This window comes from Apium graveolens, chromosome 6, assembly GCF_009905375.1.
Source record: "Apium graveolens cultivar Ventura chromosome 6, ASM990537v1, whole genome shotgun sequence".
Taxonomy (NCBI): domain Eukaryota; kingdom Viridiplantae; phylum Streptophyta; class Magnoliopsida; order Apiales; family Apiaceae; genus Apium; species Apium graveolens.
The window spans coordinates 276277768-276302008 of record NC_133652.1 but is presented as its reverse complement, the minus strand read 5'-3'; positions in this window follow the sequence as shown (position 1 = coordinate 276302008).

The following is a 24241-nucleotide window of genomic DNA, read 5'->3' as shown; positions in this document are numbered from 1 at the left end:
AAGTGACTACTAAGGCTTCATTATGGTTAGGGTTGACCCCTTCATAGTCCTTGCTGCTGAAAGATATCACTATCCCCGGGAGTTATTGGATGAAGAGCACCTCTTCTCCACAATACGGGCTCCGTGGTGGGAAGTGGGAGCCTCATAGAACCACATTCAATATATTTTTTCATTTCTTTTGCCTTTTCCCTCTTTAGTTGTTGTCCTGGACCAAGTCCTTGTTCAGATATCCTTTCTTTACTTGCTCCTTGATGAAGTACTTAAGTGATAAGCAATTCTCAGTCTTATGGCCATGTGTTTCATGATGGTCGCACTGCCTATTGTAAGGCCTACTCTCCGGAGGTGTCTGCATTGACTTTGGAGGTTAATAAAATGGCTTGTCTTTTATTTTCTTTAATATTTTCTCCCGGGTCCTGTTAAGTGAGTCCAATTTGGTTCCTGCTTTGGCTCCCAGGACTGCTTGGTTGGTCCTAGGTCACCTTTGGATTCCGTCCTAGGACCGAGCCTTTGGAATATTGGAGTAGTTTATCTCTCCTGGTTCTGCTGGCTTTACTTATATTTTTTGTCCTGATAGTAACCCCCTTTCGGTCGGTCGTCAGAATTCTTGCTCTCAAATCCCCCATTCCGGGTCATCATCATAGCTTGGAGCACATCAGTTTCTTTAATGAATCTGGCATCCATGGAGTAGGTTGCCGCCAGACTCTGGGGCTCTTTGTTGATCAGTTCTACTATGTATCTTTCATTATGCTCCGGGTCTAAGTTTTTCCTGAATATGCTAAGAGCCTCGTGCTCGTGCAAGTTTGAGATCTTATTGATTGATTCCTGGAAATGCCTCATATAGGCTGAGAGGGACTCATTGTCATGCTGCCGGATGGTTTCCAGGTGACACATATGAATCTCATGTGTCTTGTTTGCTCGGAACCTCTTGAGAAAGGCTTCCCGGAACTCCGTCCAACTATGGATGCTTCAGGAGAGGATCCTACTGAACCACCTTTGGGCCCCTCCCTTGATAGTTGATGCGAAGAACCTTGACTTTGTCAAATCATTGTAGTAGTATATCTGCACAATCTGTTCAAAGTAGTTCAGATGTTCTTCTAGGTCTCCCATACCATTAAAAGAATCAAAGTTATAGTGCTTTAGGTCCCTCTGCCGGAGGATAGCCTCCAAGGAGTGGTTGAATCACTACTAGAAATAGTGCCTACGACATCACCCCTCTAACATCGGTTAGAAATGTCACCAATGTTAAAAGCAGTTTTAACATCGGTTGCTATAAAACCGATGTTAAAGGTGTTATAAGACATCATTATCTGTACCAACCAATGTCTAGAATCGTTTTTAAAAAAAAATAAAAAAGGCCCGCTTCTTTCTTTCCCCGGTAAATACACCAAAAAATTCCCCCTTAACCAAATTTTTTAATTAATGGCGTCAAAGTTTCCCCAATTTTTATTCCAGAGTCTTTGTCCATTTTCCTTTGTATTTCATAAATCATATCCTTGAGATCTTTCTGCTTCTCCTCATCATCATCAAAAATGAACTCGGGGGTGGGATCCCTCCGGATCCTCTTGGTCCTAGACTTGGCCAGTAGCTTCTATTCTTATACACTACAACATAGATTGGCTTTCGCAACCAGATTTCAAAAATTTCTTTCAAAAACATTGCTATTGGGATATGAGTTCATGTCTATTGCAAGGGGTTTTAAAAATATTGTAACTGAACCAACAAATTTTGGGGGATGTTACAAAAGGCATGCTATGGCAATACTTTACGTAACCGTTACAATATATAGAAGATTTAGGCCAAAGATTTGAGCGGGCTTTCTGAAAATTTCAGTACACTTAGCAAAATTTTAAGCGGGCTTTCTATAAAAAAAATTCCCGGCTAAAGAAAAAGGTAATAAACAAAAACACACAGTCTCAAACACAAACACACGCTCTCAAACACTCTTAACTCCCTGACACCCACACACTCTCAGACACACAAACACACACTCGAACACACAAACACGACGAAGGAGGAGATTTAAAGCTCAGAGGAGTTTAGAGCACGAAAGGTTCATTTTTTCCCAAATTTTCTTTTCTAGAAATGTTCATTTTTTGTAGATGGGTGTTCGATTATTGCTAGATGGGTGTTAATTCATGCTTCTTTATTTATATTTTCACTCAATTAAGTGTTAATTAGGGTTTAATTGACTGCCAATTATTGATTCTTGCATTTTATTTTACATGTATGTGGTAATTAGGGTTATTTGGGTATTATTGTTACATGTATGTGTTAAATTAGGGTCTATTTGTTAATATTCTGTGTTAAATAGGATTTACATGTATTTGTTAAATTTAAGTGCCCTCTTTTTTATTTTTAATTTGGTCCACTGTTTAAGTGCCCTATTTTTTTAGTAAATGTGTATGCCCTATTTTTAAATGTGTTGTTTATGTGAAATTTTATAGAACATAGGTTTGAAAAGATGAAATGGATATTATGTCCTAAACAAAGTGAAGAATATCGTAATGGGGCTAAGAAATTTGTTACAAGTACATTCTCTAATTTTGATGTTGGAAATGAAGTACAATGCCCCTGCAAGGACTGTAGTAATCGCTTTTGGTACTCTATAGATGATGTGTATGATCATCTAGTCTGTAAGGGTCCTTATCCATTATTCGTTGATTGGATATACGAGATTTCAACCTCTAAGTACCAAACGAAATCAGATCAGGGCTGTGACAGAGGGTTTGGGTTAGGTAATGATTTTGATGAGATGATGGACAATGCGTATAAATATAATGATGATTGTAGAGGTAAGAAGGGGGTTAATCAGGATGCAAGTAAATTTTATCTGCTTGTTGAAGGGGGAAAATAACCTTTGTATGCCGAGTCAAAAAAATTTACTTGTTTAGGTTTTACAGTAAAGCTTTACCAGTTGAAGTGCATTCATGGATTTACCGAGTCCTCCTTTACTGCTATACTAGAGTTAATAAAGGACGTCTTCCCGAAGTTAATCTGCCTTCATCTTTTAACACTTCCAAGAATATGATCAAAGAGTTAGGTCTAGATTACCAAAAAATGCATGCATGTCTGAACGATTGCATGTTATATTGGGCTGAAAATATAAATGAAGTTAAATGCAAAGTATGTAAAATTTCAAGGTGGAAAATTATGGATAATGACACCAGGGATGTTTTTGATTCTAGCAGTACGGGAAAAAAGTATAACACCCAACAAAGGTGATGCGATAATTTCCGCTGAAACCAAGACTGCAACGCATATTCATGTGTAAAGAATATGATGAGCTAATGATAGGGCATGATGTAGGATGCATCAAAGACGGGAAGTTAAGGCATCTAGCCGATATTAAGGCTTGGAAGTCACTGGATGCTAGATATCCAGATTTTGCGGTTGAAAATCGAAATGTTAGGTTAGAATTAGCGGCGAATGGTTTCAGTCCTTACCGAACTATGGGTTTAACTCACAGCACCTGGTCAATTATAATCTACCCCCTTAGTTTATTATGAAACCAGAAAACATAATTCTTTCAACTCTAATCCCCGGACCTGTGTACCCTGGTAATGAAATAGATGTTTATATGCAGCCATTGGTTTCCGAATTAAAAGAATTATGGGATGTGGGTATAGAAACTTATGATTCCTTTTCTAATGAAACATTCACGTTACGTGCCAGCTTACTATGGACCTTAAGTGATTTTCCGAGGTATGCAGTTTTATCAAGTTATAGTACAAAGGGTAAACTAGGTTGTCCAAACTGTCATTATTGCACATCGTCTACCTATTTGAAGCATAGCCGAAAAGTCTGTTATATGAACCATAAAAACTTCCTTCCACCTGACCACAAGCTTAGGTTTGACAAAAGAAGATTTAACGATCAAATCGAGACAGAGTTTTGTCCACCGCCGTTAACTGGAGCAGAATTTGAAGAACTGTTGCGTGGATATAAGAATAATTTTGGGAAGCAAATGAAACAAAAGAAGACTTTAGATTTTCCTTGGAAAAAGAAGTCCTTATTCTTTGAATTACCATATTGGAGTGGTCATCTAATCCGGCATAACCTAGGTGTCATGCACATTGAGAAGAATGTGTGCGATAAAATATTGGGAACTTTGTTAAATATTAGTGGTAAGAGTAAAGATAATATAAATGCTCGTTTTGATCTGCAAGAGATGGGCATCCGTAAGGTTCTTCATCCCGTGCTATCAACTGATAACAAGCATTATGAAGTCAGCACTGCTACTTTTGACATGACAAAAAAAGAAAAAGAAAATTTTTAATCGGTGGTGTTAAATGCTAGACTGCCTTATGGATGTGCATCTAATATCAGCCGTTGTGTGCAAATGAGTGAAAGAAAAATCTACGGATACAAAAGCCATGATGCACATTTCATTCTTCAATACTTGCTATAATTTGCTGTGATTAAAAATATTGGATCCAGAGGTTGGAATACCTTTGATTAGGCTGGGTTTATTTTTTAGGGGCATATATGGGAAAGTTATAGATTTGGAGGATGTTCCGAAGTTGCAAGAATAAATTATAGAAATACTTTGCCAATGTGAAATAATCTTTCCACCAACATTGTTCGACATTATGGTTCACCTTCTAATTCACTTATGCAAAGAGGTTGAACTAGGAGGAACGGTACATCTTAGATGGATGTTTAGAATCGAACGATATTTGTGCAAATTGAAATCATACGTTCGTAACAGGAGCAAACCAGAAGGGTGCATAGATGAAGGGTACTTGGTCGAAGAGTCCTTGAGCTTCTAGGTTTTTAAGTGATGAAAGGAAAACAAAACATACTGAAGGTAAAGAAAATTTGGGATACCCCATTGGGTCCAGGAGAAACAAAGATGGAAAGGCTGTTCATTTAGGAGAAAAGCTATGGAATGATGCCCATCGATACATACTCTTTAACTGCGGTGACATGGAGGTCGAGAAGCTGATAGAGTATGTTTCTTTTCATAGTTTTTGTATAAGTATATAAGAGTAGTGTATGTAAAATATATGTAGCAATGATAATTTTATGTTTAAAAAATGCAGGGAACACCGTACCCTATATGATACTCATTGAAAGTCAAAAAAGTATAACCGAGAGAGGACACATACAAAAGAATTTCATAATTGGTTAAAAGAAGAGATTGATAAAAAAGAGGGGTGTTCACAACAATTGTTAAGTCTGGTAAATGGGCCTCAACGAGCAGCTAAAAAGCACACTAGTTATATAATTAATGGGTTCAGATTCCATACGAAGCAAAGAGATGCAAAATGTACAACGTAGTACAGTGGAGTTTTTTTAACAACCCTTACCACAAGTTTTGCAAGTGCAAAAGATCAAAATCCAATAACTGGGGATGTTAGTTACTATAGATCAATTGAAGAAATTATTGAAGTTGATTATTGGGGTGCATTGAATGTAGTTTTATTTAAGTGTTGTTGATATCATAATAACAAAGATTTTTGTGGTCTCACAAGAGTCAATTTCAATAGATTATACCGAATTGATGATCCATTTGTTTTCGCTACGCAAGTACAACAAAATTTTTGTATTCAAGATTGTACGGAACAACATTTATATTATGCTGTTAAAAAAATGCCGAGGGAGTGTAATGATAAATTACAAGGAAGTGATGTTCTTGAGGAGGTCAGTGGCCCTACTATGCATGATGTGCCAATACATTTTGATATGGACAATCGGACAGCTGATGGTGTCAATTGGTATAGAATTGACGTGCCAAGACGACAGATTCCTTTTAATGATGAGCAAGAAAATGAAAAACTTGGCGAATGACCGGACTTGAATTAGTTGTTGTATTTTACATTTGCTGCTACTTGTAGTGTGACTTTTTATCAGTACTTGAATTAGTTGTTGTATCTTGAATTGGCTGCTACTTTTGTATTCTAATATTAATATCAACACTTTTTATTTTATATTTTTGTTACTTGTAATGTATTTTTTATCGTACTTAAATTAATGTAATGAATTCTGATATTAATATTAGCACTTTTTATTTTGTATTTGCTGCTACTTGTATATTGTGTAATTATTTCCCCCAGTCATTTCTATATTATGCCATTAGTTCTTTCACTAACTAATTTTTTTATATTTTAATTTCAGGATGGCAGACTATCTCTTTCTCAGTTTTCATCACAAGGGCCAGTTTATGAAAACTAAATACCTAGGTGGCATTTGTACAAAAATTTCTATTGCCATGAAAGCTGATAAATTTTCATTCTCGATAATTATGGAGCATGTAATTGAAGACTGCAAATACACCGAAATTGGAGGACTTTATGTCAAGAAAGCTGAAGGTGGTTTGAAAATTATTAGTAATGATGCTGAGGCAAATGAACTCTTAAAAGGATTGGCTGATGGTGCATATTTAGATCTATATATCGATATTGTTGTTGACAAAGCAATAGAGCCGATAAAACAAATTCAGCCCCATGTGATAATACGACCACAACCATGTTTCTTTGAAGGTAAAATTGTATTTCTCAAATCATGTTTATTACAAGTGCATTTGAGTTGCAAAATGTATCTGTTTTTTCTCTTTACTATTTTTCTAGGTCAAGAATCGCAATTGAAATGCAAGTTTGTGACAATACAAGGGCTTCAACAAGAACATGTTGAGAAGAAGAAATTGGCAAATGATAGCCAACAGTTGGTTGTTGAGAAGTCGAGACCGAGAGAAGAAGTTGCAGTTGTACAAGAAATGCAGAAAAGAAGAAACCATCTGGTTGCATGTTGGTTGTTGAAGGTGAAGGGCATCACGTAACCAAAAAGGCAACCAAAAAGATAAAACAAAAGAATGCAAAAGAAAATGCTAAAAAAATAATTCACTCAAAGGTAATTAAGTTTAAAAATAAAATGTTGAATGCTCCATTTTTTCTATTTTATTTACCATAGTATTTTAGATTATTATATGTTTGTTAAGGTTTGCTCTGTCATTTTGCTCCTCTATTTAGATTAATTTAATGTAGGAAAAAGGAAGAAAAAGGGCTGTAGAAAATCAGAGGTACTTAGAGGAGACCAGACTAAAAAAATTGGCTGGTAGTTTGATTTCTGAGAAATCGAAAAAGTGAAAAAATCACTTGAAGAGTGTTGGGCCGAGTGTGACAGAGTATATACTCCAGGCCCTGATAGATTGGAAAATAGTGAAAATAAAGAAGTTCCCACGGTACATGTATCACTATCAAATGCATGTTTTGTTTTAATTATTTATTTATATTTTCATGATGATATTTTCTATGAAAATCGATTAATTTAGTCTATGTTTTATGTTTATGCAGAAAATAGAAGAAGTGAAGAAGGTGAAGGCTGTCACCAAGCCATCGACGCGTTTGACGCGTTCACAAATATTGAATAATGTTGCGACTACACATAAGGTACGATAAGTTTACTTTAATTTTATTTTAGCATTTTCTTCGAATAATATGCATCTTAATATTTATAAGAAAATGACCCTATGTTAAACTTGAACAATCTTTTTATATATAATATTATGAAAACTGTTTTACAGAGTGAAGAAGACGATATGAAAATTTGTTACATGTGTTTTGCTTTGAGATTAAGTAAAATATTCTAACTAAATAATTATATAATCCAATGAGTGGTATTTAACTTGTTTTAGCTTCTTTTAACATTAATAAGAATATGACCCTCCAATTTATTTGCCTTACTTTTTGCAAGGCCAATGTGGAAGAGATTGTGCAACCAGTACATGGTGATCTGGGACCATTACCACCTCGCCCACCACTACCTACTGATTTGGCATAATTTAAAAAACTGAAAAGGGAAATGGATAATAATGGAGTTGGTACGATGGGCGCTTATATGGAACTGAAAAAATCAGCTGGAACAGGAAGCCACACATGTCATTGATGCTAAAGAAGAAGATTTGGGGAAGATTGATGACATAATTGCAATTGTTGGAGGTATAATTCAACACATACCTAAGAGATTATATATTTTCTAGCAATTTATGATTATAGTTTTGTTTATATTCTTTGATAGATAAAACTAAACCCAAGAGGCGTAGAGGGCCTTCAAAAATGAACCATGTCTTTACAAGAAAATTAGAAGACATACTGGTGATTACCTCGAATAAAAAGCTTCAACCGGTGGCTGAAAGTAGTAAAATAAGAGCCGAGTTGAGTAGATTTGTGGGGACTCTAGCATGGAAATGTGTGCCACTTGATTATATTAATTGGAGTGTGGTTCCTGAAAGCCATAAAAATAGTTGATGGGAGTATGTCCAGGTGAACACCATCAAATATATTTTCTTAGTTTTTGTTTTACATGTTGAGTTTTGTTATTTTGTGATCATTGTTCAATTGGATATATTTTGCATATTTTGTATAGACAAAGTATATCATTCTTGAAGAAGGTAAAGGCTGGGTACTTAGGACTATGGCTGAGTTGTGGAGCATGCACAAGAGTCGTGTCAAGGCGGAATATTATACCAAATACAGGTACTGATGTGGAAAGACTGCAGAACAGGCTTGCCTCGATTCCATTGGAAAAGTTGAAGGTATTGCTCGAGTATTGGGGTGGTGAAGATGTGCAGACCAAAGCTGTAACAAATGCTGGAAATCAGAAAAAAGTCACTGATGTGCACAATGCTGGCCGTACAAGTTTCGCACAGATTGGAAAAAATATGGTATGCCAATATTTGAGAATCTTAAGAATTACGCTTAATTTAAATCTGTAAATACTAATAAGTCGTATACTTTTATCTGCTACACTCTATCTTTTATGTTAAAAAATAAAAAGAAGATGCCTCAGACCCCTAGAAAAGGACATATCTACACTAAAACTCGCAAGAATCCTACTGAGGTACCATATCAATTATTTTTTTGTCACAAATATGCATAAATTGTAATTTTTACACAATCATATTTGGATCGTTCATAGGTTGAAGGTGATGCAGCAGAAACTGGTGGTGACAGTGAAGCGGAAGAAGTTTAGCTGGAGTTTGATGGTCATGGGCAGCAGGACTGGCATAACAAGGAAAACCAAGGAAGATGCTATGAAAATTGAGAGGACAAATTCAGCAAAACTGGAAAAGCTAAGGGAGGAGTTAGCTTATGAAATAGAGGAGAAAATGAACAAAAAACTGGAGAAGATATTAGGAAAGTTGGCCGAGGAGAATCCATCGCTGAACATCAATATAAAAGAATTGTTGGTCGACGCTTATGCCGGGGATCGATATAGGGATGTCGTAGGTGGAGAGGAAGAACCAGATGAAGAGGCAGTTCCACTTGAAGAAAATTAAAGATTTAGTACTACTGCATATTTTTTTCTATGTAATTTTAACTTAAGGTTGTGATCATGTGGACTTAACTTTACTATTTTCGCTTGAGACCTTTGTATTTTTGTTTTGACTTGGTTTCTATGTCGATGTTGGAAAACCAGAAGTTGTGAAAACTGCTATTTGTGGATTATTGTTGGATTGTGTTGTGGATATCCAATTAAGTTTGGTGGCTATTAAAGAAATCAAAAGGTCATGCCCATTTTTTTAAAAAAAATTGTTAGGTCACACAATATTGTAGAAGGGGGTTGAATACAGTGTTTATACAATCAAATCGATTTAACACAAGTATGTAACAAAGATCAAGTATATTGAATAAACTCTGTTACAATGAGAACTATTGTTCTCTCTCAGTGATGAACAAATATCACTAAGAGCTGCTAGGTTACAATGTATAATCTTCTCGATAATGATAACACATATAGTGTAAACACTAAGTCTGTGTTTATATAGTACACAATTACAAGATAACTTCTAATTGATATGGAATATAATTCTGTCTTATAAAATATACCAATCAGATATCTTCTACTAGTCTTCCAGCCTTCTAAATCTTTCCATGCATATCTTCTTTTATTTTAGTCTTGATCTTCTACTGTAAATCAGCTTCCTTCCTTATATGAAAGTCTTCCCGCACTTAAGTTCTGATATGACCTTAAGTTCTGATATTAAGTTCTGACTTCCAGTAAATCCTGATTTCAGTAAGTCCTGATATGTCCTGTTTGTTAAGATTTGAAAACTAAACATGAATCATATTAGACATGACATCTCAAATATATCTAACAAAAATTGAGTTGTAGTAGAAGGTAAAATGGTTGCAATATACTTCAATTTTTTTAACAAACTCTGTTGCAATTAACTCAAAATATGTTGCAATTAACTTGAAGTACGTTGCATAAGTCCATGTATTCCAACAATTATCACAAAAAAAGTTGGAAAATAATGTTGCCATAGGCAGCCTCATGTATTGCAATGCTTTTATATTCATTTCAATAAATGTAAAAACGTTGTTATAAACCGAATTTGCAACTTCTTTACTCTGTTGCAATATGGTCCCAAATTCGTTACCATAAGCCCTTATGGCAACGAGACCAAATGTTACGCCTATTTTTTTAAAATACGTTGCCATAGACCCTATTACAATGAATTTTTACCATATAGCAACACTTTTTTAGGGTTTCTATAGGCAACCTATGGTGTAGTGCTAACTGCATCCTCCTTTGGATCTTTAGATCAAGTTTTGCTTCTTCTTCCTTTCTAATTTGTTCCCTCATCTCTTTCAACCTCTTATATTTGGATGCTTCTGTTTCTTTCTTGTTGCCTTGATCCTATTGGTTCTTCTTCCCCTTAGTTCCAATACGGTCAAAGACAGATCTCTTAGATTTCTAGGAGTCCCCGTACTCCTCCGGTTCCTCCTCTAGTTTGGCTTCTTCCTGGATCCGAGCTTGCTCTTGCCTATAGAGCCGGATTGCTTCTGCTAGCTCATTGCTGGTGAGGTTTGCCAAATGCTCCTCAGCTACCGAGATATTAGTGTACTTGTATTGGTTCATCTTAATAAGGCTCCTGGCATCCTGGGTGTTTACCACTCTCTCCCGAACGGGAGTGTATTACAATGGTTGCTCCTGGAATGTTTCCCGGTCGGCTCCCGGATCTTGAGCCTGGGAGTGGTCCGGCTCCTGGATCTGGGTACTAGCAGAGGATCTCCCATAAGTATGTTTTCCTGCTCTTACCACTTTTTCAAATGTACCAACAACAATTAACCAAAATTTCCAACTAACAATATCGATCTAATGTTGCTTTTGAAAATAACGGAAACTTTCCACAATAACAAACAACTTTCTGGGACTAGTACCAACAATTTTCTGGGACTAGTTAACAATGTAGTAGGATGAATGTAGCTGGGTCTTAGGACACCAAGGTAACATGCGAACATAGCAAATTCGGGCTCTAAAACAAACGAAACTATCAATAGCCCACGCAAACGTGGCTTTAATCAACGAAACAGGACTCACACAAACATGGCCTAAAATAATGAGCACACACAAATATGGATTAAATAAACAACATTCATATTTATGAGAGATTTTTGTTACTTGGGTTCTTACAAGTTAAAGAAATGGACTCTTTCAAGAGCTTGCCGATGAAGGTGAATCCAGGAGCACCGAGACCCAAGGATGGAGACCCCTCCTTCTAGTGCCAAATGATAACTTCTGGGTGCGGGGTTGCTCCTTCGACGCCATGCCTGGATCCTTCACCGTGATGGTGGTATAGCTATTGTGGGGTTTGTTGAAAACAACAGCGGAAGTGGGGTTTGGGTCCCGCGGCGCCTCCGGTGTGAGAGTAAAAACTTGCTTTTGGGGAAGATGAAGAAAGATAAGAATGTAATGTGGCTGTGTGTGTATATGAGTGTGAGAGTAATTAACTCCAAAACCTTACCTTCTTGGGCTATTTATAGGACAAGGATAGGGTTTTGGGGTTGATACCTTTGAATCGTAGTCATCAGTTCTAGGAGAGGAGGACGCCTGGCTGGGGTGGATGCTTTACACGTGCTAGGATGGGAGTGGTTGAGGAATGTTCTAAGGATCTCCTGGCACGTGCCCTGATTGTAATCATGATTGATCAATGACAGGTGTCCCTATCACGCGTTTGGGCATATGCCCCACGTGCTGGGACTCCTCAAGGTTGGGCTGCTGGGACTAGATAGTCTGGACTAGTGGTGTGCGGGACTGGATGGAACTGGGAGTCCGGACATAGTCCTTCTAGGAGCCATATATACTATCAAGGACTATAATTGAAGATTTTATCGACTAGTAGCATCTCTTGACCCCTTAATTATAATGTCTAAATGGCATCAAAATTATTAATATTATTATTATGAAATAAAAGTACTTGCATTTTTAAATTATATTAGAATTCAATACATCAAAATGAATTCACGGACTTTCCCCGTCTATTCATGGACACCTGGCATAAAATAGAAGCTCGAACTAATATATAAGTTACTATGTTCGCTAATTTATAAATAAATTGCACATGTATTTCGTCAAGGTGTTGAAAAGCATTAACACATTCAGTTAGAATGAAATGGAAATTGGATTTTCCAGGGTGCAAACATATATTACGAGCTTTCAGTCAGTTTTAATAATACACTTTTTAAACTCCAAACGTTCAGTCTAACCAATAGCCTGAAGTCCCCTTCAATTTCTATACATCTCGTGTGCAAAAAATGACCATCTTCATCTTTTATCACAATATCAGTTCCTATGTGTTGAATTCCTGTAATAACCGCTGCATCCGTATTAATTTTAACCTATCCCGTTGTTAGTTGTTTCTGTACCTTACTACCAGTTGTGATCTCGTTTTCGTTGCCTCCTTTTGTTGAGCACTATTCTACTCATATAAATAGCGGAGTGCTGCTACTTTAGTTCCATACACAAAAATGTTAATATGATCCCAAACCCATTTATTTTAACGATTCCAAATATTCTAGCAAATTAGAGCCATTACAGCAACCTGGTCTGTTGAACATTGTGCAAAAATTCTTACGAACAGATCAAATACATTGTCACTTGGCATGTACTGGATTAAATTTGATAAACCCACAGCATCCCAGAATGATCTCACAAATATACAATCAAATAATACATGGATATCATTTTTCTTGTGAACATGGCACCACGTGCAACCAGCCTTAATATGAACACGTTTACTTCTCATATCAATAAAAAATTAGTAAACAAAGGCTACATGCACGCCATACAAAATGGATAACCTTCCTTGGCAGCTTCAATGATAGCTTCTTGGAAACACATGTATTTGACGTGCTCCTCTTCCCCCTTAATTACTTATAGTGATTCCTAATCGTAAATTCTCCTTTTCCATCAAATATCCAATGCCAAGAGCCCTCCATCTCCCTCCTAGGAAATGCAATATTTGAAATAAATAACCTATCCTTGTCATTATAGATGTTTTTCATAAATTCTTCATCCCATTTCCTTTCTCCAATTTGCATCAAATTTTCCACTTTACTATATGTTAACTGGTATGACATTTCAGCTATAATGATGCCATTCTCCATTATTTGTGTTGTCGGTTTTACAACCTTAACGCAAGAGTACATATTGCAACAAATAGTAAATAAGTTCCTTTCCTCGAATACTATTCTTTCAATTCGAGGTAAATAAAAATCAAGTAAAGTTTTTACTAATTATCACTAAATAATTAAAATACAATAAATATTAAATAATAAGTTCCAAGAGAATGAAAACTAGGCATCTAACTTCATCTAATTTTCTTCAATAAACTTCTTATTTAACCTTTAATATTCTTTTCATCTAATTACTAGTCTAAGACAATCATTGATTCATAAGAACCTTCCGAATCTCAAGTGACTCTAGGGTATGCAATAACCTCTTATGTACAATTTTAAAAGCATAACATCATTAAGTTTCATTTTAACTGAACTTTTTAGGGTGTTTAGGTATATTCATATCCTAACCATAAATTAATATAAATATTAATCTTAAGATATATTGATTCGGTCTTAACTTAGGGTTACTCTTCCAAGTCCGCCTAAATTACGAAATCAATCTCAGGGCCATCAATCTTTGATAAACATTAAACATGAAATATAAAATTAGCCATATTTTAAATAACAATCAATTGTATATTTTAAATATTGCTAATCAAATAATCGTCCAGGGGTTAATCTGTAATATGTGATTAATCGGAAAGATTAACTAGGTCATTAATCAGAATTAATTGAAAATTTTATTTATATATAAATATTAAAATATGTAATTATTTTATCATTTTGATTATACATATACAATTATTATATATGTTTATACATATAATTTTTAATTTATATAATAATAAAGTAAATATTATTTTTAAGATTTACCTTTTGAACTAAGGTCAATTTTAGATGAAAAATTAAGAAAATTCTTTATTCAACCATATAAAATAGTAATTATGTAAACGAAAATAATATTTTTCTTAAAATTTTTATAAACATACTTTTAAATTTTTTCCTGTATTTATGTTTCAATTTTTTATTAATGAGGTCGATTTTTGACCGATTAATCCGATTTTTAATTGATTATTCCATTTTTTTTTGTAAAAATCAATTTTTAACCATTTTTTCGCTTAATCAATTCTTTTTCCATCCAAGATAAATCACTCGGGGATTAAAGATTAATCGATAACTTTTGAAACACTGATAATAAATAATACTATTAAAATAAAATTTCTCGAGGGTTCAATATATTTTAAATGATATCTATTTGGTCCCCATGATATGCTCTCAGGCTGGGCGCTTACATGTTATCGATCAGTCAACATAGGGTTGAGAAAATATAACGTACAGATAGAAGAGATTATAAACTTTACCTATAAGGACAATTGATGTACACTAAAAAATGAAGAAGAATATATGAACAAATTAACATTTTTGAACAAATAAGGAGAGTAGTCGTATAAATTAGACCCACAACAACAACCGATAAACCATATATGAATAAATGAGTAGAATAAAAGAACAAATTAGACCCATAACAACTGAATGATGAACTATAAAGTGGCAACATTTAGAAATGAGGAAACATATATAAACTATCATGTGCCCCCACCCCCTTATGCAGATTTTCTGGATCGGAGAGTAAGTCTGATATTGTTTGTAGTTTATTTCTTGTGAGAAGGAATTTGAGCTTTCCTTCCCCCCAGTCCGGATTGTGTTGAGGTAGGCCAATCCGAACTAAGGTAGACTGTGTTTAGAAGAATTTGAGCTTTCCTTGCCCCCGAGTCCAGATTGTGTTGAGGTAGGACAATCCGGACTAAGGTAGATTGTTTTTAGAAGAATTTGAGCTTTCCATCCCCCCAGTCTAGATTGTGTTAAGGTAGGCCAATCCGGACAAAGGAATATTTTCTTTAGAAGAATTTAAGTTTTTCTTGCCCCCCAGTCCGGATTGTGTTGAGGTAGGCCAATCCGAACTAAAGTAGATTATCTTTAGAAGAATTTGAGCTTTCCTTACCCCACAATCCAGATTGTATTGAGGTAGGCCAATCCGGACGAGGGTAGATTGTGTTTAGAAGATTTTAAGCATTCCTTGCCCCCTAGTCCGGATTGCGTTAAGGTAGGCCAATCCGGACTACAGTAGATTATGTTTAGAAAAATTTGAGCTTTCCTTGCCCCCCATTCCGGGTTGTATCGGATGATGGAGTCTGGATTTCTCTAATTTGAAACATTTTTGGAGTTTTCCCCCAATAATTTGAATTGTTACAGTTGTCTTTTTTCAAAATACGTGTCGTAATAATGAGTTGTAGTTATTAGTGTGTGTATAAATATTGATGTGTATATATATTCTTGCGTGATGAATGGCTTGGATTTGGCCACGTGGCAGAGGCTGTTGATTTTCACTGTGCCTATAAAAGGCACCCCTATTCTTATTTTTCTTTTTTACTCTCGCATCTTCTCTCTTTATCTTCTTTCTCTAAAGCTTTGCTTGCTTGCGGTTGCTGTTGTTGCCTCTGCCATTTTTGCTCCTTTCTCCCTTTGTCCCCTTCATCTGTAAGTGATTTCTTTCCTTTCTCTTCCGTTTCTTTTTGTCGTATATTCCATAAGTAATGCTATAATTTCCTTTTATTTTTGTGTTTATATGTGTATTGGTTATTTACTTTCACGTTCTTGGTAGAGGATTCGTGTATGCATAGGTTTAATGCATGTGTTTTGGTGTTTGATTTTGGTTTAGAATGTTTCTGATATTAGGGTTTTGTAGCTTAATCGAGACTGTATTTCCTAGTCTGGACTTATGGTTTTGTGTTTGACTTTTGTTTGTTTTTACGGTTTCTGGTTGTGTCCGGGTTTGCTTTTGTATTTGAGTCTAGACTTGTAATCACAGTCTGGACTATTTTGCTCTAGGTTTAGCTAATTTTTGTATATTAGGTATTTGGGAGTATTTTTTGTGTCCGGGGATCTACTGTCCCACACTGGTTACTTATAATTTAATAAAATTGAAAATAGGGCAGTCCGGACCATTTTATGATACAAGATAAAGAATTTGTAGGGGTTTAGACTAACCAATCTCATTTATGCTAGGTATATGGTCCGGACTAAAGCGCGTGCAAAAGCTTACTTTTCCTGCTATCCGGGGCCTTCTGATTCTGAGGCTAGTTCGGACAGTCCGGACTCAGATATTGACCGTTTCGAAATGGGTAAGAAGGCGTCAACTTCGGAGTCCAACGTAATTAGGAGTTTATTTGTGGGGCAGATATCTCCGAGGAAGGTACCCTTCACCCTGGAGGAATATTGGATAGATATTTCAAACTATTTCGTTACAAAGAGCACGGAGATTGAGGATAATTGGTACTATTGGAGTCTTAGGTCCGACTATGTAAATTAAGTGGCTAGTCCGGGTTCATGGCTGACTAGGACTGAGGTTGCTTTTACATAGAAAAATAACTCTACATAAATAGGTGGCTAGTCTGGTTTCAAAGTTGACCAGGACTGAGGTTGCTTTTATATAGAGAATTAACTCTAAGTAAAATAGGTGACTAGTCCGGGTTCAAGGTTGACCAGGACTGAGGTTGCTTTTATTTAGAGAATTAACTCTAAGTAAAATAGTTGGCTAGTCCGGGTTCAAGGTTGACCTGGTGTGAGGTTGCTTTTACTTAGAGAATTAACTCTAAGTAAAATCGGTGGCTAGTTTAGGTTCAAGTTTGACCCAGGACTGGGGTTGCTTTCACTTAGAGGAATAACTCTTAAGTGAAATAGGTGGCTAGTCCGGGTTGACATTTGACTATGACTGAGGTTGGTTTTACTTAGAGGAATAACTCTAAGTAAATTAGGTTGCTAGTCTGGGCTCATGTTTGACCAAGAATGAGGTTACTTTCACTTAAAGGAATAACTAAAAGTAAATTTGCTTTTCCAGTCCGGGTTCATGGTTGACCCCGGACTGCGTTTTCTTGTAAAAAAGTTCTAAGTAAAACAGAAAGTGTTTTTCATTGATTTCCAATTTGCTTCATACAAATTATAGAGTAATAAAGTGTTTTCTTGCCATGGGCTACAAGTGTTTGGTTTCTGGGGTTGCTTTTCTCCTTGTTACTCGTAAAACTTTCTTAGCCTGAGTCCATGTCAGGTGTTAGGGACTTCAAAGTCATCCATATTCATTAGTTTGTAGAATTCCGGCCTTAGGACTTCCTTGACCTTATATGGTCCTTCTTATTTGGGCATCAGCTTTCCAGTGTTTGTAGGATTCCAGTTTCCCAGTTGTTATATTAATTCGACCCAAACATATCTTCAGAACCACCAGTTGGATAATCAAAGTCATCACCAGCTGTGGAGGGCATGCCAGTGATTGCATCCTTGGCCCTTTACATAGAAGCAGTTTTGTGCACCAAGTTTATAATTCTCCCAGCAGCCTCATTGTCTTGTTCAGCCAAAACTTGATAAGCTGGAACAGGGTAAGTAAATGCCTCAGCTTCATAAGAAACAGAGTCTAAGACAACTTGATAATCTTGCTGAAATAACTGCTTCTTTTCAGCCTCATTGACATCCCTTAACTCACTAACAATGGGCTCTTCCCATTCTCAAGTACCTGCATTTTTCTCATATTCTCTATTTTCTTGCATCAAGGGCTCCCCTTGGCTTCCCACCCTCACACCCTCACCTTCACCTACTAAGATGGGACTCCACTCACTCACTTTTTCCAAGCTGGAAGAAATGGCTTGCATTGATTCACTCTTTTCCTCTCCTTTTTCCTGAGAGCAACTCAGACTCTCACTCTGTTCACTCCCTTTCCTCAGTCCTAGGATTGATTGTACAACTACTAATTCATCTGCACTTGTATTATTAGTTGATATTTCAAGTGGAAAAGAGATAGTCAACAGATGAGAGACATCCGTCGAGGTAGTAGTTGAGAGTTTCAACGGATGACTGCTGTTAAGCACATCCGTAGAGATACAATCACTAGTCAACGGATGAACAATATCTGTTGAAATAGTAGAAATGACAGAGTTTGGAGTAGAAACAACTGTAGAATCTATGGTGACTGATTTTAGATTTAGCACAGATTTCTCAGTAGATTCAGAAAGAAATGGCAAGTGAGCCAACAAATCATCTAGAAGATGATGCTCCCTTGCTTGAGATTTTGGCTTCTCCATGAGAGTTAAAGATGGAGAATCAGGAATTGATTTGTGAATCATATCCACATCCAAAGAATTTGTGGGTGAGTTTTGTGTGCGAGGTGCTTCTATGATTAAAGATTTTGGCTGTGACTCCACATTCACAGGAGCCACATCAACCCGACTTTGTGTGTGTGAGTCTTTGACTGCAGTTTGCACAGTGTGTACACCCTGTGTATCCCCAAGTGTTTTATTTTTATTCTTTCTTGTGTAAGGTTGGGGTGAGTCTGTGTCCCTAACCCTTTTGGCATGTGCTCTTGGCTGAGAGCTTGTTTCAATAGTAACCTCCTTTTGGGAGGATGAAACTAGTAGTGAGCTTAAATCCTTATTAAGTACTACAGTTTATTGGGAAACTGCAGTGTGGCTAAGTTGGGTTACACACACCTCTCCATCCTTATCCTTAGGGTTTCTTTTATGTTCACCCTGTCCCTCACGAGGCTCACTTCCCTTCACACTCCCCTCTTCGGTTTTGGTAGTTTTTGAAGCTAGTCCCTTTTGAGAGGAACTAGAATCGGTTCTTTGAGACTTGGATTTGGAAGTTCTTGATTTGGTGGCTTAGGTAGGCACCTGTTTGGTCATTATCACAGATGTCATAGCCACAGTTGTCTACAAAGAATTTGATGGTAGAGAAGTAATAGGGACAGAAGTGTTTACCTCACTTACCTGAGGCTGCTCCATTACAGGCATGTAGATGAGGGGAACCTCCTGATGATGGTTAGCCCTGTTAAGATCAGCAATAATCCTTCTCTCTTGGACCCAACAATATAACTTGTTTGTTGGGTTCTCAATCGTGAGATTCTCATAAACAAAATTAGCTATCATCATAAGGAATCTAGCATAATAGATGTTCTTAGACCTCTTCTTAATATCTCCTAATTTACTCCTTAATTCATACATAACAGCTGTGCTGAAATTAAAATACTTATCACTAAGAAACATATAAAGCATGTTGACAAGTGAGTAAGTAACCAAATCAAAATTACTAACTTTCCCAGAAAACATCTTGATAAAAGAATCACACAAAAAGCTCCATTCTTTCCTAAGGCCTAATCTCCTAACCTCACCTAACTTAGTGGCAATAAGAGCATATCCCATAGAAAGAAGCATGTTACTCACATCAGTGTCTGTGTGTGGGGAAAGTGTGTTATTCTCAGGCAGTTTAAAGCATTTTTCAATTATATCACAGTTAATGCAGTGTTCATTACCTTTGAGAGAGAAGGTAATGGTTTTGTCCTTTGAGTTGAACAGGGTTGTAGTCCAAATTTCCTCGACAACTTCACAGTAAATGGTTGGAGACTCAAGCATGTCATCACTTAGTTTGCAGTTCAGAATGAAGTCCATCATTTTGTGATAGTCTTCAGATGCCGGAATTTGCTTGTTTACCAAATCCATGAAGTTGTTCTTTTCATAAGCATACCCAGATGAGGACATGATTTTGACTAATGGTGTCATTACTGTGATTGAAATTAGTTGCAGAAAAGGGGTTTTTACTTTTGGAGAAGAAGAGAGTTAGAGAAATTGCTAGAGAAAGATAAAAGTAAAAATGAAAATGAAATAGGCTTTTATACTTTCTCAGAAATAAACTGTCAATAATTAGAAAGTAAAATAAAGTAACCAATCAAATTAGCCCAAAATAGCCGTTAAAAATAAAGAAAACTGTCAAAATTCTAATGATTATCCATCGAAGTATATATACAGGCTGTAGGTAAATTCAACGGATAATGCCTAGAATTAACAGACAGGATTGAGAGCAATTCTACGGATAAGAATTAAAAGTACCTAGAGTAATAATACTTCAACGGATGATAAGATTCAACGGATATTCATTTTCAAAGGATAATGAACATCCGTCGAGATATAAATTCTGAATTAGCCCCAATATTCTATATTTGACAGGAAATAACAAATTTTACTCTGGTTGTATTTTAATTTGCTTAGACATCAAAATATATTAAGAGTAATTAAGCATACCTAACTCACTTACCAACCTAGTAAAGGTGGATTCATCAAGTGGCTTGGGCTTGGTAAAGATGTCTGCAAGTTGTTTTTCACTAGGAATAAAATGAAGTTCCACAGTACCATTTATGGCATGCTCTCTAATAAAATGGTACTTGTTGTCAATGTGCTTGGTCCTTGAATGCTGTAGTGGATGTTTAGTGATTGCAATGGCACTTGTGTTATCATAGAAAATAAGAATCTTATTCACCTGTAGAATATAGTCCAACAGTTGATTTTTCATCCATAAAATCTGTGCACAACAGCTACCAGCAATAATATATTCAGCCTCATTTATAGAAGTAGAGATTGGATTTTGCTCTTTACTGAACCATGATACTAGCTTATTTCCTAGAAATTGATAGGTTCTTGTTATATTTTTTCTATCAATTTTACTACCTGCATAATCTGCATCTGAATAACCAGTTAGATCAAAATTAGAATCTCTAGGATACCAAATGCCAAGTTTTGGTGTTCCTTTGAGATATCTGAAAATTCTCTTAATAGCTATTAAATGAGATTCTCTAGGATCAGCCTGAAATCTAGCACAAAGACAAGTAGGAAATATTATATCTAGCATACTAGCTGTCAAATATAAAAGTGAGCCAACCATGACTCTATAGCTTGAAATATCCATAGACTTTTCAGTAGTGTTCACTTCAAGTTTAGTTGCAGTGGTCATGGGAGTTTTTGCAGATGCGGAATTCATTAAGTCAAACTTCTTTAAGAGATCATAAATATATTTGGTTTGACTAAAGAATATTCCATCACTAACTTGCTTAAATTGTAAACCAAGAAATTAAGTTAGTTCTCCCATAATGCTCATTTCATATTTACTTTCATCAATTTGGCAAACTTTTTGTAAAGTTTTTCATCTGTAGAGCCAAAATAATATCATCTACATAAATTTGAACAAGTATACTAGAGCCATTAACATTTCTAAAGAATAAAGTTTTATCAACAGTACCTCTTGTGAAATGATTTTCTAAGAGAAACTTTGACAAGGTGTCATACCAGGCTCTAGGTGCTTTCTTCAGTCCATAAAGTGCTTTCAAAAGATAGTAGACATATTCTGGAAAATTTGGATTTTCAAAACCATGAGGCTGACTGACATAGACTTTCTCCTCCAAATCTCCATTCAGAAAGGCACTTTTGACATCCATTTGATTGACCTTGAAATTGGCATGGGCTGCATATGCTAAGAAGATTCTGATAGCTTCAAGTCTTGCAACATGAGCAAAAGTTTCATCAAAATATATTCCTTTTTGTTGACAGTAGCCCTTAGCAACCAATCTAACTTTCTTTCTGACTACTATGCCCTTTTCATCCATCTTGTTTCTGAATACCCACTTGGTGTCAATAGGATTCTTTCCTTTAGGCTTGGATACCAGCTTCCAAACTTTATTCCTTTCAATTGGTTTAGCTCCTCCTGCATAGCTGAAACCCAATCAGGATCCAACAGAGCTTCCTCTACTTTTTTAGGTTCTTCATGTGATAGAAAGCTCCTATATAGACATTCTTCTTAAGTTGCTTTCCTTGTTTGTACTCTTGAAGATGCATCACCAATAATTAGCTCTAATGGGTGATCTCTAGTCCATTTTCTTTGTTGTGGTAGATTAGCTCTAGATGAAGAGGCCTCATTATTGTCTTGATGTGTGAAAGAGTTTTGATTAGAAGAAACTCCCCCTGAGTTTGTGGATCTTTGACTTGAAGCTAGGGTTTCTTCTAATTGTGAACTGACTTGGCTTTCATCTCCTATTGATGGATCAACGGACGTTGTTCTTTACCTTTCGACAGATGATGCAGATTATCTTTCAACGGATGATGCACTTGGTCCGACGGATGTTGAATTATGTGCTTCATTAGTTGTAGATTTTTCTACATTGTCCTTAGACATTGGTTCTTGATCACTTTCATCATCACTGTCATCACAAATCATCTCAACATTATCAAATTTGAGGATTTCATGGAAATCTCCATCTTGTAGTCCTTCAATCTTTTTATCATCAAACACAACATGTAAAGATTCCATAACAATGTTGGTTCTGAGATTGTAGACTCTGTATGCTTTTCTAACTGCATATTCAACAAAAATTCCTTCATCTGCTTTGGCATCAAACTTTCCATGCTGATCAGTTTGATTCCTTAAGATATAGCATCTACAGCCAAAGGCATGAAGAAAGTTTAATGTTGGCTTCCTGTTCTTGAATAATTGGTAGGGTGTCATGCATTTTTCTTGATTAACCAAAGAAATATTCTGAGTGTAACATGCAGTATTTACAGCTTCTGCCCAAAAATATGTTGGTAACTTTAATTCTTCTAGCATTGTTCTTGCAGCTTCAATAAGAGATTTGTTCTTCCTTTCCACCAATCCATTTTGTTGTGGAGTTCTTGCTACTGAAAACTCATGCATGATCCCATTCTCTTCACAAAATGATCTCATCACAGAATTCTTGAACTCACTTCCATTGTCACTCCTGATTCTTCTTACTTAGAAATCAGGATGATTTTTAACTTGCCTTATGTGATTGATGATGATTTCACTAGCTTCATCTTTGGATTTGAGAAAATATGTCCAAGCGAACTTTGAGAAATCATCCACAATTACTAGGAAGTATCTTTTCTTTGAGATGGGAAATACATTGACTGGTCCAAATAAATCCACGTGTAGTAGTTGCAGAGGTTCTTTAATTATTGAATCAAGCTTCTTTCTGAATGATGCCTTGATCTGCTTTCCTTTCTGACAGGCATCACACAGTCCATCCTTTGAGAATTTTACTTGAGAAATACCTCTTACCAAATCTTTCTTGACTAGCTCATTCATAGTCTTGAAGTTAAAGTGGGACAGCTTCTTGTGCCATAGCCAAATTTCATCTTGACTTGCCTTGCTGAATAGACAAGTACCAGATTCTGCATTTAATGAGTTGAAGTCAGCTAGATACACATTTCCTTTTCTCACTCAAGTGAAAACCACTTTGTTGCTTTTCTTGTTAGTCATAACACATGCTTCAGAATTGAATGATACTGAGTTGCCCTTATTACAAAGCTGACTAATACTCAACAAATTGTTCTTGAGTCCATCCACTAGGGCAACTTCCTAAATGATGACATTATCCTTTGAAATCAAGCCATATCCCACGGTATAACCCTTGTTGTCATCTCCAAAAGTAATACTTGGACCATCTCTCTCCTTGAACTCAGTGAGTAGGGTAGAATCTCCAGTCATGTGCCTTGAGCACCCACTATCCAAATACCAAAGATTCTTTCTGTTTCCCTACGTACAACAAAATCAAATCAAGTTGATTTTGGTACCCAAGTTTCCCTGGGTCCTGTTTTGTTATCCTTTTTCTTAGGTTTCTTAGGCTTGTCCTCATTTGACTTAGCCGCAAAAAAAACCATTGATCATTGTAGAATTATCATGCACGGGCTGGTTAACATGGAAAGGCATATTCTGTGGTGGAATACTAAATGCAGCATAATACGGATTTTGTGCAAATGGCATATTAGTAAACTGTGCATTCAAATTATGTGTAGGCATAACATTCACATGCATTGTAGGCATACTGGGAAATGAAGGAGGTGCAGACATGGGAGCAGGCACAACAAATTTGTAATTAACAGACATATGATTAACACTACCACACTTAACACAGATTTTTCTTGGTGCATATTTATCAGGTGTGTAGTTGTTATGTTTGTTAATTCCTACTTTCCCATTCCTATTATTTTTCTTTTTAGACTCTGCTTTCACTT